A 15,958-nucleotide genomic window follows, 5' to 3' on the forward strand; every position below is an offset into this window, starting at 1 on the left:
GAATTGCAGTGTTGCCCTACGCCAGTTCCTTATAAGTTAGGCCCTTTGTTTTTAGCTACACCTCTGGCCACGCCCCCGCGCTCACTGACCTTTGGTTGGCTAAACACTGTTTAATATTATTTCCCAACCATAAAAGTTATTTGCTGTAGGAATTTGGGGCGTTTATGGTTGTTAATGATGAGGAGTACCCAGCTCTCAGAAATGTTGTCAGGAGCTGGTCCTTACGCTTAAAATATTTTGACAAGGGGGCCTCAGCATCAAAAAGTTTGAAGACCTCTGAAAGTAGGTCCTAATGAATAGGATACTCTCCAATATCTTTCAGGTTTGAAGGGGTACCGGGCAGGGATGCCCGCTGTCTCCCATCCTTTTCACTGTTTTGATTGAAACTGTGGCCAGATTAATTTGCTGTGATGTGCAGGTACAGTGCTGGCGATGGGAGGTGGAGAATGTGGAAAGGGTAGCACTATACGCCAAAAATATGCTCTTTTTGTCTGGCCAATCACCAAATGTCAGGCCCACATATCTTACACATCCTGAAGATCTTTAAGGAGGTCTCTGGCCTTCATTCAGGCTGGCATAAATCCTTTCTGGCACCAATGAAAGGAGATATAGACACAGTGAACAGGCAGACTAACATCCCGATCAGATGATTTTGTTTTAAATGCCTGGGTACGCTCACCTTCTTGACAAGAGAAGTTGGCCTAACGGCTAGGGCGCTCGACCTCGGATCTGGGGATCTGGGTTCGAGTCTCGGTAACGACGCGAAAACCTCCTGTGATTCTGGGCAAATCACTTAATCTCCCCGTGCCTAAAATGAAAGTAACTGGAAACGTAAAATGTAACGTAACTGGAAAAATATGTAAAGCGCTCTGATACCTGATTGGGTTCGGGTCTAGTTCGCGCTATATAAAACTCTGCAAAAAAAAAAATCGAAATGAACCTACAGAGCTGGGGCAGCCTCTCATTACACATATTTAGGCTGTCCGGTTTTAGGTTTAAACCTATAATAACTGATAAAACCCCACTGCGAGGGAAATAGCCTTCAACAGTGTAAATATATAAACACTGAAAAACACACCTGCACAACCACAAACTAAATGTCATTCAGAGAAAGGAAAAGGAGGGTAAAAGAGTATTTTTTTTTCTTCCTGAAGGGCCCAATACAATGTAACCTTGTTATACAAGGAAGCAGCAAGAAAGACTGGGCTCACATGGTTCTGCTTGAGTTTTGTTGTTTAGGGATGTCACTAAAATATTGTTTCTTTTTCCTTTAGATTTTTTTAGTTTGTTGTCTTTTGGTCTAAAGTTGCAGGGTTTACAAGCATGTTTCAGGTCTTGTTTTATTATTTTATAAACTGTATAGAATCAGGAAATATCAAAATATTATTTGATATTTGGGCTATGTTTGATTCTTTCACAAGAAACTTTCCCAATATGTGCTATCACATTTACCCACAGAGAATGGGGAAAAACCCTTCATACATCAACCCACAGTTCCTAGTGAGTCAGTATTGATAGTAGGTGTATTGCCAACACCTAAGGCTTTAAATATTCAATGCAAGGTATAGTGACAAGTATGTGTGAAAAGAGTGCTATCATCAAGCATCTGGGCTAGTAGTGAAAACATGACACCAGACTTTTGGAAAACATGGAACGCAGTGTCACTTTAAATGCAGCAGCAAAAAGGTTCTTTCCAAGTTTACACAAAGATTGGAGTATTATTGTTTGTATTTGCAGTGATTCAGCTACGTATATGAAAAAGTTGTTTGATGACATGTCAAAACTGATACCTGAGCAGAAGTTCTTCTCAGTAAGAGATCCTTACCACTTGTTAGATGGTATACTAAAAGCATCCTTACAATCTTCAGAGTTAATGAAGGATGCTTTTGACTTTTTAGTCCATTTTGATGCACTGTTTTGTTATCCGCTGTAACTAAACGCAAATGTTTCTCATTTTGTTCTTTGTGTGGCATCAAAAAAAGGGTCATCCCAACAGTGTCACTTACACTTAGCTGATGGTTCTCAGTCCAAGGGTAGAGGTTGTGAATGCTATATTATCCATGTGCCAATCGTTTATAGACTTTTTGCTGAGTATTAATGCCAAATGCAAGAAATGTGAGGATCTTTGTTTACATACTTATAGTGATGTGAAGAGAAAAGAAAACTACTACACTCTTAGATTTTTACAGGAAAACATAACTACTCTAGTGGACATAATAACAAATTAGAGTCTGAAAACACTCTTGTCTACCAAGTGTTCAGCATAATAATTGGTGTAGATGCGAAACATCTCCTTGAGAGTAGGCTGGGCGACACCTTTAGTGAATTTGGCACTGCAACATGTTCCATGTTAGAGTGCTTGCCACTTGGTAAGCAAAGCAATGTTGAAGAGAAATTCAGGAGCTTTTATTTTACAATATATGAGAAATGGCCTGTAAAGATGTATAGAAATGTCCCTTCACCAACCATGGCAATTGAAGTCAATGAAACCTCACTGTGGTACTCTGTGTAAGTTCTAGATTCCTTTTGTAAAGGGAATCTTTTCCGTATTTTCAAACGTGCTGCTTCTTTTTTGACCACTTCAATAATTCTGAGGGCATAAGCTCCAAGTTCAACGCAAATGTTGCAGAACCTGCCCAGAGAATGGCAATCTTCAATTTCACCAGTATTGGCATGGAAAGCAATGTCATTGGCCAGAGTTAGCAAATTGTGTACTGGCGGTTTTGGCGTTGCCTGTCTCAAGTCCCAATGTTGAGAGGGCCTTTTCACAGAAAAAAGTTTACATGGGAAGGAAAGCGTGAGCGCACATGACCAAAGACTCACTGAAGAAGTATTGTATGGTGTACTACAATACGTTTGATTTGCAACAATGTATTTGGACCTTGTATACGCTGTACATACACTGTCTCTATGCCATGCACTATCAGTGCAGAAAGCAAGCAATAATAAAAGCAAAATGTTCCATAAATACTGGAAAAACACTGTTTCTATTGTTTTTAATGGCGTGAAAAATGTATAACCACTGATTACCACTATTTTTTTAAGTTATTGAAATCACTTGAAAACACTGGAAAAAAACACCAAAATGTACCACAAATAGAAACTGAAAACAGAATAGCATACACATATTGGAAAGAGTGGCCCTATTTAAAATTATGGCACTCCTGTGGTATTTGTATCTGCTACAAAATTTTCCACTCACAATCCCCAGTGTGATTTTTCTCAACCTCAGACCCTTAATTTGCCGCTTACAAACACCAAACATTACTTGGGAAAAACGCCGGCAATCCACATGTGAGAGCGGAATTGGGATGACAGGAATACAACTCTACTGCTGGGCCTCATAGATCCCGGTCATCAATTGACTGGTTGATAGGAGGTTGGAGTGACCCGGCCTACGCTCTTCTTCTTACTGATCCCACCAAAGAGTATACCAGCATACTCAATAGAATCATCAACCTGGCATTTGATAATGGCACTATCACCGATAGAGCCAGAAGATACCTTACACCTAACAATCCATCTGCACCGGTTTTATACATGGTACCTAAGGTACATAAACATGCAACTCGACCGCCGTTACGACCGATAGTGTCCACGAAAGGGAGCATACATGAAGCCACAGGAAAATTCATTGATAAATATTTGCAACCATTTGTGCTCACTACCAGATCATACATCAGGGATACCACCGACTTTTTGGTTAAACTCGATGCATGCACCAACCAGTTACAGATCAAGAACTATTGTTATGTACTGTGGACGTGTGTTCCTCATACACGTCGATACCCCACGATCTGGGCATTGAAGCTGTCGAGGAGGTACTAGCAGCATCCACATTGGACACTGGCCTAAAAGTCCTACTCATGGAGTTAATGATATTCACACTGTACCACAGCTACTTCACGGTTAATGGCAACTGGTTTCACCAATTATGTGGAATTTCCTTGGGAAATTGCTCAGCTCCTTCCTATGCAAAATATCTTTATGAAATCATGTGAGGAGACACACATACTGAATGATCCAAGTTAGCTGACACATGGTAAACTTTACCTAAGATTTATACACGATATATTCATCTTATGGTCAGGTACCACCAGTACCCTTCTAGAATTTCTGAATAACTGGAACAAGATCAATAAAAGAATCCAATTTACTTGGAGCTATGATAGGGATTGCATTCACTTCTTGGATGTGGAAATACAGAGACAAGGAGGTAAATTTAACACAACAATCTTTCAAAAACCAACAGATCGCAACTCGATCTTACACTTTAAGAGTTTTCACCGACCTGGTCTCAAACTCAATTTACCGTTCTCGCAATTGTTGAGGATTAAACGCATTGTGTCTTCAGACAATGAGAGTGATATAGAACTTAACAACATGTTGAAACAAAGCGGCCTCCCGCTGCAAGAAGATCAGTCGCCAAGACTTACTGCAGGTCAAACCCAAAAAAGACAACACACGCATGGTAGTGGTATCCAAATATACCATCATCAGCAACCAATTCAAGAAAATTATAACCAAACACTGGCCACTACTGAGTACCGAACTGGATTTTCAAGGAGCATTTGCACAGCCACCCATCTTCGCATACACACGAGGACGCAACATCAAAGAAATTCTGACGAAACCAAGTGATCAACAACAAACACAGACTTATGAAGGACGTTTACCTTGTCATAACTGCAGCAATTGCCACAACATCCTACCTGGGAACTACACTAACCATCCCATGAAAGGCCACAAAGTTAGACTGAAAGTTAATGCTACTTGCAATTCAGCCAATGTCATTTACATGTTAAAATGCCCATGTGGTTCCTGCTACATAGGGCATACAGAGAGAAAAATTTGAGTACGTATACTCGAACATAAGAGTAACATTCGGACCAATAACATGAAGTCTTCAGTCGCAGCCCATTTTCTTGAGAAACACCATACTGTGGCACAATTGAAATTTCTCGTCTTGGAACAGATCAAGCCAACCAGAAACAACAAAAATACTCTTTTGAAACGAGAAAACTACTGGATCTGGTATATGGCCACGATGCAACCGAACGGGTTGAATGATAGGATGGAATTCCTATGTTATCTTTAAAAAGCATCATTTGTATATTTTGATTGCAATGCTGTTGAAAATGTAATTGTGGTATATTTGAATGTTGTTCATTTAGCTTTATTCTTACAGGTACTTTACTGTTATTATCATCATCTGGCAGTTTATTCATCCCTTACTCCTTAAGCACAGTAGTTTAAGCACATCGTTTTAACACACCATTTCAATATGGCGACCGTTAGCACTAGCTGCGTCCTAGTCCCCTTTCTATGTCCGTTCACCTACATGCCGGTTTAAACACTCCGTTTCACCCGGGCTTCTAACATCACGCTACGAGTCACCCAGAAACCCAGATACGTCGCGGAATAACTTAAGACCCAATAAGTACCTCGTACGAGGACCCTGCTTACATTTTTTATCCCCGTAGCTATGTTTCTGTAAATACTGAACTTAAACCCCGTTTTTGTTGTAGGCTCACCAGGACACACAGTATTCTCTGTGAGTATACCGCATCGCATAACATGGCTCATGTAGCGGTACAATTTATTGGACGCACCCATTAGAATCGAGCACTAGATATTACAGGGTTTTAACATCACAACCATTAACACACAGCACAGTCGTTAAGCGTACCAATCCTTCCACGCAAGTACCCGAGTTCACATGTTCAATCCAAGCATGTTGTACACATGCATGTCAACCATATACTGCAGTGCATGTCACAAAGGTTCACTGTAATCAGCACCACCTACCAAGTAATAACGCATTGTGCACTCGTAACTTTTGAGAATACCATCAGTGACGGGTATTCACTTTCTTTACTTGTAGAGCAAATCCCCTGACGAAGGGCTGCCGAGAAGCCCGAAATGCATTGGGAATATTGAACAGGGATTAGAATATCTTGGCATCTTTTATATCTTGAGGATATATACTTATTGGTCGCAACCATGAAAATAATGAGTTGAAAAAAGAAGAAAAAAATAAGAAAATACAAGAACAATAAAAAACTTTGAACTTATATTCATTGTGAAAACTTTATCAAATTTTGTAAAGACAATTAGACTTCATAGTCTTCAAAGTGGTGCACGGAGGAGCCTTTCCCTCTGAGGGGGGCAGCTTTGTATTCGTTTCTTATTATCCACGATGTGGGGTTGAGACAGCGATTCCACTGGAGCACGCAAAAGCATAAACCTTTCAAGGATAACGAGAGAACTATTTGAGCAGTGCAAGTCCCATCCATTATTTTTGTTCCAAGAAACATGACAGAATTTGGGGGTGGTGGTGGGAATACCTTGGGTTGATGAATGTTACCAGAGCAGCAGCATTCCGATCAGATGAAGGACTTTGAGGGGATACATGGCAAGGGAAGATAGGGAAGGGTGAGTTACTGTCGGGTGGGTACTCTGGTATTCAGTGGGCTTTATGGCCCTGGTGGGCAGATTAGAAGCAAACTCCTCCTTCCCACTCAAGGTGGTAGCCAGAAAGACTTTGCTGCTGCTTTTGGGGTGGAGGTATAACCCAATGCCTGGGTGGGATGCCCCACCCCTTTTCTTTTTACTACCCCATGTAAATTCCATGGTGTCTAATGGGGTTTCAAACATCCTTCCCTGCATGGGACAGGTTATGGGTCAACCCCCAATTGGGGCAGATTTCCTATCTGCCCCCCAACCGGGTGGGGGTAGAAAGACTCTATTGCCCCAATGGCAGGATTGGCTGGCACAATTTATTCTTGTTTGTTTGTTTTATGCCATTTTAAAATCCCTGGTGTTGAGTTGGTTATCTAAACCCTCCTCCCCAACGGGGGCAAACTGGGAAAAACACACTATCCGGGGAGGGCTGGGGAGGAAACATTGTATTGCTCCTTCTGGGGTATTGCCAAAAGCTAGAGTAGGATGCCCCCCTTTTTTGCCCCCCCCACTTTTCCCCACCCCTTTTTCCCCCCACTGAAAAATCCCTGGAGCTTAGTGGGTTTCCTCCCCCCCATCGCCCCCCAACATCCGGGAAATTACAGGCAAGCAAACCCCATCAGGACAGAAAGACTGAATTGTCTGCTTTGGCTGTTAGTGCCCATGGGTTGTGGGTAACAAAGGTCCTTACCGGAGGATGGGGATTGCTCCCCACCCCAAATTATATGTGGTGTCTAGTGAAGTGGATTCCGGGTTGGGGATTGCCCTCTCGGGGTGCTCCCCAATCAGGGATCCACCAGCAAGAGACCATGCCGCAAATGGTACATTCTCCAACACAACGTCTCCCACACTGATTGGTGCAAGGTGGGTAGAGTTATGCACCTGACAACGTCCAGGAAGTGAAACCAGTGGGCACTAATGGCCCCTCTTGCTTTCACTTTCCCATCTGTGACATCAGTGCATCATACAGCACATGGGTGTGAAAGATGGGTAGGTTGAGCACTGTGTGTTTATGGAGAAGAGATCTTTCTTAAAAGAAGGAAGCCTCTTGTGCACTCACTGGAGGTTCCTTTGAAACCCTCTTCAGTGTCCAGAACCCTTCAAAACACTGAAGGTAGGAGAGATGGAAACAAGGTGATGGTATGGGGAAATAGGGAGACAACTAGGACTGGGCAGAGCTTGCAGAGTTTCACTCTGCGGAATTCTGTGGAGTTACTGAAAAATACCAGTTCTAAGGAATTCTGCAAGGGGGCGGAGTATTGCTTGGCACGACCACCCCTGTGTCCAGAGTCTGTTCATCATCGACCGGGATGGGACCAGTGAGGGAGGCAAGTTGGCAGTGCAGTGTGTGCTGTCCCCGGTGAACTGCATCAAATGGTTCAATGTGATAATTATAGCCTATCGAGAGACGATTGCTGACTGCTGCCACTCGCGCACCCCGGCAGCACCCACTAGTTAATGAAGTCGTTCACATCCCAAGTAAATAAATAAACAGCATTGTGAGCTATACCATGCTCAAGCTGTTTCCTCTGTGCACCATCCTACGAAGCAGTCACAGGGATTGTGCTCCACACACACACCATGCACTAACATCATACAGCCGTGTCAGACTCAGCATCTGGTCCCAAAGACGCGGAAGCACATCAGGTGTGGATGAAGTGTCAAATGAGCGAGCAAAGACCTAGAGCGCATCAGGATCTTAGATGTCCTAGAAAGAACATTTAGACTTGCCCCCTCTTGGACAAACAGCAGTCTTCCTCCACTCCCTTCTCTCAGTTCCTCCTCAGCCCCTCTGCCTGCTGCACCCCGTTCCCAACTAAGGCCCCGGCTGACGAACAGGCCACAGCCGGAGCCTGGAGTGCACCTCTCGGTCTCTCCCCTCCCTCCTTCCTGGGATCTCACTCTTACCTGCTGGACGGGGGTTGGCCCCGGGGAGCTGCAGGAGCTGTTCGTATAGGGTAAGGGTACCAGGAGCCGGGTCAGGTAAGAGAGCGGCCACCACAGTGCGTCTCTGTGACTGTGCCCGGGGCCAGGTTCAGTGACTTGGAAGGAGTTGGGAGAAGCCGTGGAGGAGTAGAAGGTGGGCATCCCCAACAGAGCCACTCCCAAGGGGCAGCATTTTGACATACATTTACAAGTTCCCACTTCCCACCAGTTCCCTTATTCTGAAGAAGGTGTTTTGCCATTGACTAACTTCTTGGACTGCCCATGAAAATAGGCCAAGGAAGATTGCATCGGTTTGAAACCAAATGTAAATTACATCCATCATCGTTGTGTGACGCGCATAACCGCTATTTAAATAGTCATCCAGCCGCGTTCACAAGGCCTGTATATCGGGTTAAAGGTGAGCAATTAACAACGTTTATAGACAAGGGCTGTTGCTGCCTGTGAGGTAACTTACCTTGTGCAGTTGCTGCCCATGTCAATATATTCCAACAACTTCCGATCTATAGATGTGGTTGGTATAGTTGATCTCAGTGCACAGGAAATAAGTGTCAATCAGAGGGGATCCTCTTGGTTGAGGTGCTCACTTAATGCGAAGGTTAGAATAGGTCAGAAAGTATTGTTCCGAATTACTTTTTTTGTGTATGAATAATCTTTCATTTCTTTAGTGGAGCAGGCAGAGTTAGTTGTTGAAGTTGCTTGAATTGTTTTGCATTGATTTCTTAAAGAACATGCATGTAAAACTTGTAAAGGAGGGTGAGCTGCTTCAAAGAGTGAGATTGACTTCACAGTGTGCTGTGCTGGCATAGATCAGTTGGAGTAGAGTTGTCTGGTGTTGGTTGAGTACGTCATATCCGTGCTGGAATTGGTTGCAATTGCAGAATAGAGAATTGTGGGTGAAAAATAATTTCCTGGTTCTTACAAAAAATCATTTGTGAATATTGCATATTTTGATTTAAAATAAAGCCTTCTAAAGCAATATAAGGTCTAGTAAAAGGAGATGGGACTATACACAGTAGAAAGAGAGAAGAGGCACCACCTGAAGGTACATCAGATCGTATTATAGCAGAAGATGTGGGTCTTCACACGTGTCTTTTTTGCACAATGGCATAGGCTTACTGAGAAAGATGGAGCACTAGCATTTCCATGTTATGGGCCATTTAATTTGAGGATTATTGAGAACTTGAGGAGGGCGTTGTATGAAGTGAAATTGCCTCCTAGACCTACACAATATGAAGCACTTAATGCTTGGGAACATACAGCTCATCTTAGACAAAAAGAGAGATTTCAGGGACGAGTTAAGAAAACCATACGCACTTGTGCAGATGCTAGATGGGATACTAAGCAGAAATCCGGGAGAACTGACATGATGGAGGGAACTAGACTATATCCTGCATTGATGAGTGAAGGAGAAGTGAAGGGTAAATGATAGCAAAAGTAAAAGAATAAAGAATAAGAAGACACAGAGGATATAATTCAGGAAAGTTAAAGAAAACCACAAGAATATTTGATTTTGTGACCTAATTATCACTGAACCATCCACCTCCATACAATGATGCGCAAGCTTGTGGAATAAGTAATGTACCTATGAGTAAGACATTAGATATGCTTGCTTCACAAATGATTATGAATTTAAATTCAATGGGAGAAAATTTGCAATTACAGTTCCTAGCACTTTACATGCTTTAAAAGTCCCCAGATGCATTGACAGCCCCTGTCATTATTGGTCCAGTTGTACCTTTTTATAAGCCTGGAGCGGTAAGATATACTATGCATACATTGGCCGTTCCTACTGGGACAAAAGCTGTAGCTGACAATGCAATAGGTTCCACTGCAAGACAGATTCCTCAGACTCCTACAGTTCTGACACAAGGGGATACGTCAGGTGTTTCTGGTGCAAACCCTACTGTGAATAGGACTGAAATTGACTGGTCCAGGAGATTTCCTCAGAGACCGTCTCCCTTTTCCATGCCCCACACGAGTGCCCCACCGATGATGAATTACAGTCCCTCTAGAGGAGAGATACCTAGGGGAACGCCAACTTTTGACATGTCCCTTTTGAAGTCACCATCTGCTTTGAGTATTGGTACCTGTATTGGAAAATAATTCTCAATACTTCAGTAGAACAACCAGATCTTACGGCCTGAGAATTTGCTGATTGCCTCAGAAGCATAGAGACTCTGACAAATTGCTCAAATCCTTGAACGAGTGGGACATCAGCCCAAGTACTAGAGAGAGAAAGAGTTATGGATGTGGCCAAATTGAAATTAGAATTAGAAGAAATTATAGTTGGAACCTTTGGATTGTCTCGATTGAAGGCTGACTAAGATGACAAATTGGTATTCTGTTGTAAGCATATTACCAGATGTGCAGGACAGGATCTTGACAGACTATCAGAATTAGTTCAGGGACATGGGATTGATTTACAGAAATCTAAAGCCCTACAGAGGAGCTACAGGCTGAGCTTTAGTGACATAGACATGGCAAAGACGCACCCACCTGGAATGAAACTACGGATTAAGTAATTGATTTCCTATCTTCGAAAGTGGAGTGATTAGATAAATGGGAAGGCAGATGGTTAAAGAAAAAGAACCAAAGAAAGTCATGTTACTAATGCCTCCATCTGGAACAAAGGAGGATGATGAGGAAGTACACATGCTTCCCATGAGAGAAGTGGCTGGGGGAGTGTATGTACATATACCATAGGGTAGGTTGGATCTAGCATATCAAGAGAGAATCCAGTGGAATGGTACAGACAGGTTGATCGATTTTTGAAAATATCTAATGTTTTATGGAAGGATTTTGATACTCTGCATGACATTGTAGTCCCAAGTGATATGTGGATTGAATGCAGGGTTTCTGTGGATTGGCTTGAAGTAGAACCGATGAGACATCCTCAATTGCATGCTCCATCAACTAGCATGCAATTGGTCATGAAAGTGATTACTTTTTTTAAATCAAAAATCTCTCCTAAAGAGATTGATTGGGCCAAGGTTGATTGAACAACCCAAAAAGTCAGAGTCAGTACATGCTTACTATGAAACATTGTTGCAGGCAATTAAACAGTTCAGTGGGACAGAGACAGTTGAGGCAAAGGATATGGGTAATTTTGTTTATAGATTTTGTATGGATTGAAGCCTGAGGTTAGTTCCATGATTCTACAGCACTTGATTTGTTGGTCGAATAAGCCAATTGATGACATTTTGAGATACGCAAAGTAATGTAGAGATGAGTTTGAGATGAAACAGAAGAAGTTACAGGAAAAGATAATGATTGCACAAATGAAAGCTGGTCAGAGAAGTCAGAATCTGCTGTTTATCGATAATCCTGGTCCAATACAGGGAGAGTATCAGAAGGTCCCTTTGATGCAATTCGTAAATGGATTTCAACAGCAAGGCTTTCAGCCGTGGGATAGAGGATGAGGTGTTCCAATTGCTCTGAGAACAGGTGTTGGTGTGCCACCTTTGAAGAAAATGAACCCCTGCCACATATGTAGCAGGTTCGGGCATTGGAAATGCGAATGTTGATTTAATGCTGCTAACATGGTTAACGGAAGGCAGTTTCAGAATGGTGGATTTTTGCATTCCCAAGGAAATATGTTTCAGACACAGCAAGTACAGAGAAAAAAAGTCAAAAATTCCAATGTACCCCAAGCTCAGGCGATGCAGGTTCCGCAAACTTTAATGCCACAACAAAGTGCCAATGTCTCAAATGTCCAGAGATACAATGGGAATTAGAACCCCAATGTAAACACAAATCACTTTGTGCCTCAGAATGTGTCCCAACAATATTCCATGATCCAAATAGATTACGTCAGCTCAGACATGTCGCAACGACGGGCATGAGAGAGGAGGAGGAGGATTGAGTACTTGGCGCAACCTTAGAAGTAGATCAGAGTGGGCGATTTGTGGATAGCGAGATAAATGGGAGTCCTGTCTCATTGCTTGTTGACACTGGTGCTACCCACTCTATTGTGAGAACAGCAGAGGTTCCTAACCTATCCCTCTTGGGGCAAATAATCCAAGTTGTAGGAGTGGCAAATAAACAAATGACTAGACCAGTTTGAGAAGCCGTACTTGTCAAGGTAGGGTCTTTCAAGGATCATCACTGATTTGGGGTTTGTCATTCTAGTCCTGTAAATCTGCTTAAACAAGACATTTTATGTAAACTGAATGTTCCAGTTTCTGTACCCCAAATTACATTGAGTTCAGAAATTGGAATGTATGTGAAATTGAGAGACACAGTGTTACCTGAAGTATGGAACTTATCAAAGGTATTGAACCAGCCTGTATTACTGTGAAACACAATGCTGAGTTCCAGAGAATCCCACAATAGAATCTGACCCCTGAAACTGTTGCTGGGATTACTCCTGTGATTGACTCAATGATCGAGCAAGGCATTCTGAAAGAGATAATTGAAGAAACCCAATGGCAAGTACTCCATTGTCCAGGATTTTCAATGTGAAAACTCCATCATTGAATCCTGCTGCGATATTGTTTCAGATTCCATGCGAGGTCGAGTGATTCTCTGTTACTGATTTATGCCAAGCCTTCTTTTCTATACCATTGCACGAGGATAGAAAATGTCTCTTCGCTTTCTGTTTCGGCAGCCGTGTCTTGGCATGGTGCCGGGTCCCACAATGGTATACGGAGAGTCCTTCTTTCTTGTCATGACATTTCTGAAGGATTCCAGAAGAGAGATGATGAAGTCAACCAGATCGTAATCTGTCCAGCTGATAAGACATTGATATGAGGGATTGGAATCACCATCAGCACGAGGATTGGTGCAGTGCAAATGTGCCCACTCTTTACACGTCATGGACGTTTACCAAAATGTTTACAGAGACACATAATGAACGTCCACTTAGCCCATATTTCTTACATGACATAATAATGAATGTTACAATTTCACTGGAAATTGCTATTGAAGAGTGCCCTAATTGTAGAATTTGAGGGTTTAACCATGCTAATTTGTAGACAAATTTAATATAAATAATCTAGGAATAATTACTTGATGTAGTAAAAAGAATCATCTTCTTCACGTTATTCTGCTTCACTTCTAATGCATAACTCATGATTGCAAAACGTGTGCTATATTGTCTGTGTAACCTTTAGTGACCTAAATATTAGTTCTAAACCATCCTCAAATGTGTAGAATGTTCTTGCAATTTAAACAACAAACCACATGCAATGTGTGCATTAATATTACATGTATGTACTTACAAACGTTGTTCTCAGTCATACTTATTGAGTCATTTGATTATTTATTGTATTCTTATGAAATATGAACTAAAAGTACTAAAACAATCATATTTGTTTATGTTCAAAGGTGCACACGCATATTAAATGTGCACCATTGAATTAAATGTTTAAGCTGACATCATTCTGTAGGCATGTATTTCACCATGCAGCATTTCATAAATTACTGTATTTCAATTTCTTTTAACATGGCTTTCTTGCAGGTATTCACATGCATTGTTAGTTTAGAATAGATAAATTTGTGTTCTAGAGATAGATACATGGCCTGAGAAGCAGACCTTGACAGAAGTACACAAAAAACCTGAGCGCTAATGAAAGAACTATTCTTTTCTTACATGGGTATGAGGAAAAGGATGTTGTTCCCATGTTTAGTGTGGGACAATTAGCAAATGTTGCAGTCTGCAACGTGTGAACATCATGGACAATGGACTTTCTATAATGATGCAATCAAAGGGGTGTCACTCACAAATTTTATGGATTATAATATACTGATAACCACAGAAGTTGGCAGTTCTCTCTTTGGAACATTTCAGGACACACTCTTCAGAACTCTAGCAGACTTCTTTTCTGATCCCCCTTTTCTGTAGCCCCTATGGGGATTTTCCTTTGGACTCATTGCAGACCCTTTCATTGATTGCCCACTACCCTTTGAATGGACTTTGAGGAGTTTAGACCACTATGCTTCCTTTGGAGTGTGGCTTAGGCTAACACTTATTTCTGACCCACTGAAGACTCTTTTTTTTTTTATTTTTTATATATGTTTATTGACATTTTCTTAATTGCAAGACAAGAACAATGGTTATCAGTAGAACATGGAAACACGTTCAAGTGGACAGCAGCATTGTATCCAAACAGCAGTAAAGGAGAGTTAAATAATGTTATTATGCACCAAAACATTATTGTGGGCCCCATCCTTCCCTTCCAACCATGTACCCAACCGTATGAAATCATTGTGAATCAGAGAGCGAGAGTCCATAGTGCGTGAGCCAAGGCTTCCATATTTTCTAAAACTTTTTGGGGCAGCCCGTTGCTTCATAAGTTGTCTTCTCCCCTAGCATATACATGTCCATGCTCTTTCTCCACTCAACAAGAGATAGACTTGCCACAGCCCCCCACGCCTTAGCTATGTTGTGTTTCGCGACCACTAACCCTAGCTGCAGCAAGATCACCTCAGGTTTGGGGAGGTCAATGTCCGTGGATCTTCCCAGTAAAACAAATGAAGGGCTGAGTGGAATCGTCTCCCCCAGGACACTCCCTATCTCCTTCATCAGAGTTGTCCAGTACCTTTGAATCTTAGAACTTTCCCACACCGTGTGTTAAAATGTACCCTTTCACCCATGACAACGCAAACAGTTGGACGTTTCCACCCTTCCTATGTGGTGTAGTTCCATGCTATCATATGCCCTATGCAAATATTTATATTGAATCAGCCTGAGCCGCGATCGGATGGCCACTTCTCGAGGGTGCATTAATGCCACTTCCCAATCCAAATCATCCTTCTCTCCCAGCTCTGACTTTCATCTGCAGTTTCTGCAATATATCTGGCTTATTGTTGATTATTGTTCTATACGTCCAGGCGTCCTCTTTTTCCGCTATTTTTCCCATCAAGAGTCATCCCTCTAAAGGTACGTATTCGGGGATGCCATCAGTGTCAACCTTGCGCCCACCAAGCGTGCGCCAACTGTAAGTACTTGTAGTGTTGGGTCGTGTTCATGTCAAATTCCGTCTAAAGATGTGTAAAGGTGACTAACTCTTTGCGGTATTGTATGTCCTTAAGTTGTGAAATGCCCAACAGTTCCCATTTTCTAAAACCTCATAACTTCGTAATTTCTTGTATGCACAGCAGGGTTTTCCTAGTGACCCGGCTGCCCCATTTCATCTGTCTTTCCGCTTTTTTCCATTTATGTATTTATTTATTTGTGGGTTTGTATTGCGCTAGAATTGACTCCCGAAGGAGTATCTCTGCGCCCAAAGCAAGTGATAGACAAGAGTGGATAAACTAGAGATCTAGGGACGGTGCTAAGTTCGGAACAAAAATGTTTTTAACAGTTTCCTGAATACCAAATGGTCCGTACAATGCCTGAGGGAGTCAGGGAGTTTGTTCCAAAGGCATGGGCCAAGATAGGACAGTGCCTTTCCACCCTGTCTCGCCCTTCTGACAGTGGGGATTTGAAGAAGGGACTGATTACTGGAACGGAGGGCACGTACTGGGTTGTAAGAGACAAACTTTTCCGCCAGATACGTTGGGCCCATGCCGTGTATGCCCTTGTGGACAACACAGCAGGTCTTAAATT

The sequence above is a fragment of the Lissotriton helveticus genome, chromosome 5_1 (genome assembly GCF_964261635.1).
Source record: "Lissotriton helveticus chromosome 5_1, aLisHel1.1, whole genome shotgun sequence".
Lineage (NCBI taxonomy): Eukaryota > Metazoa > Chordata > Amphibia > Caudata > Salamandridae > Lissotriton > Lissotriton helveticus.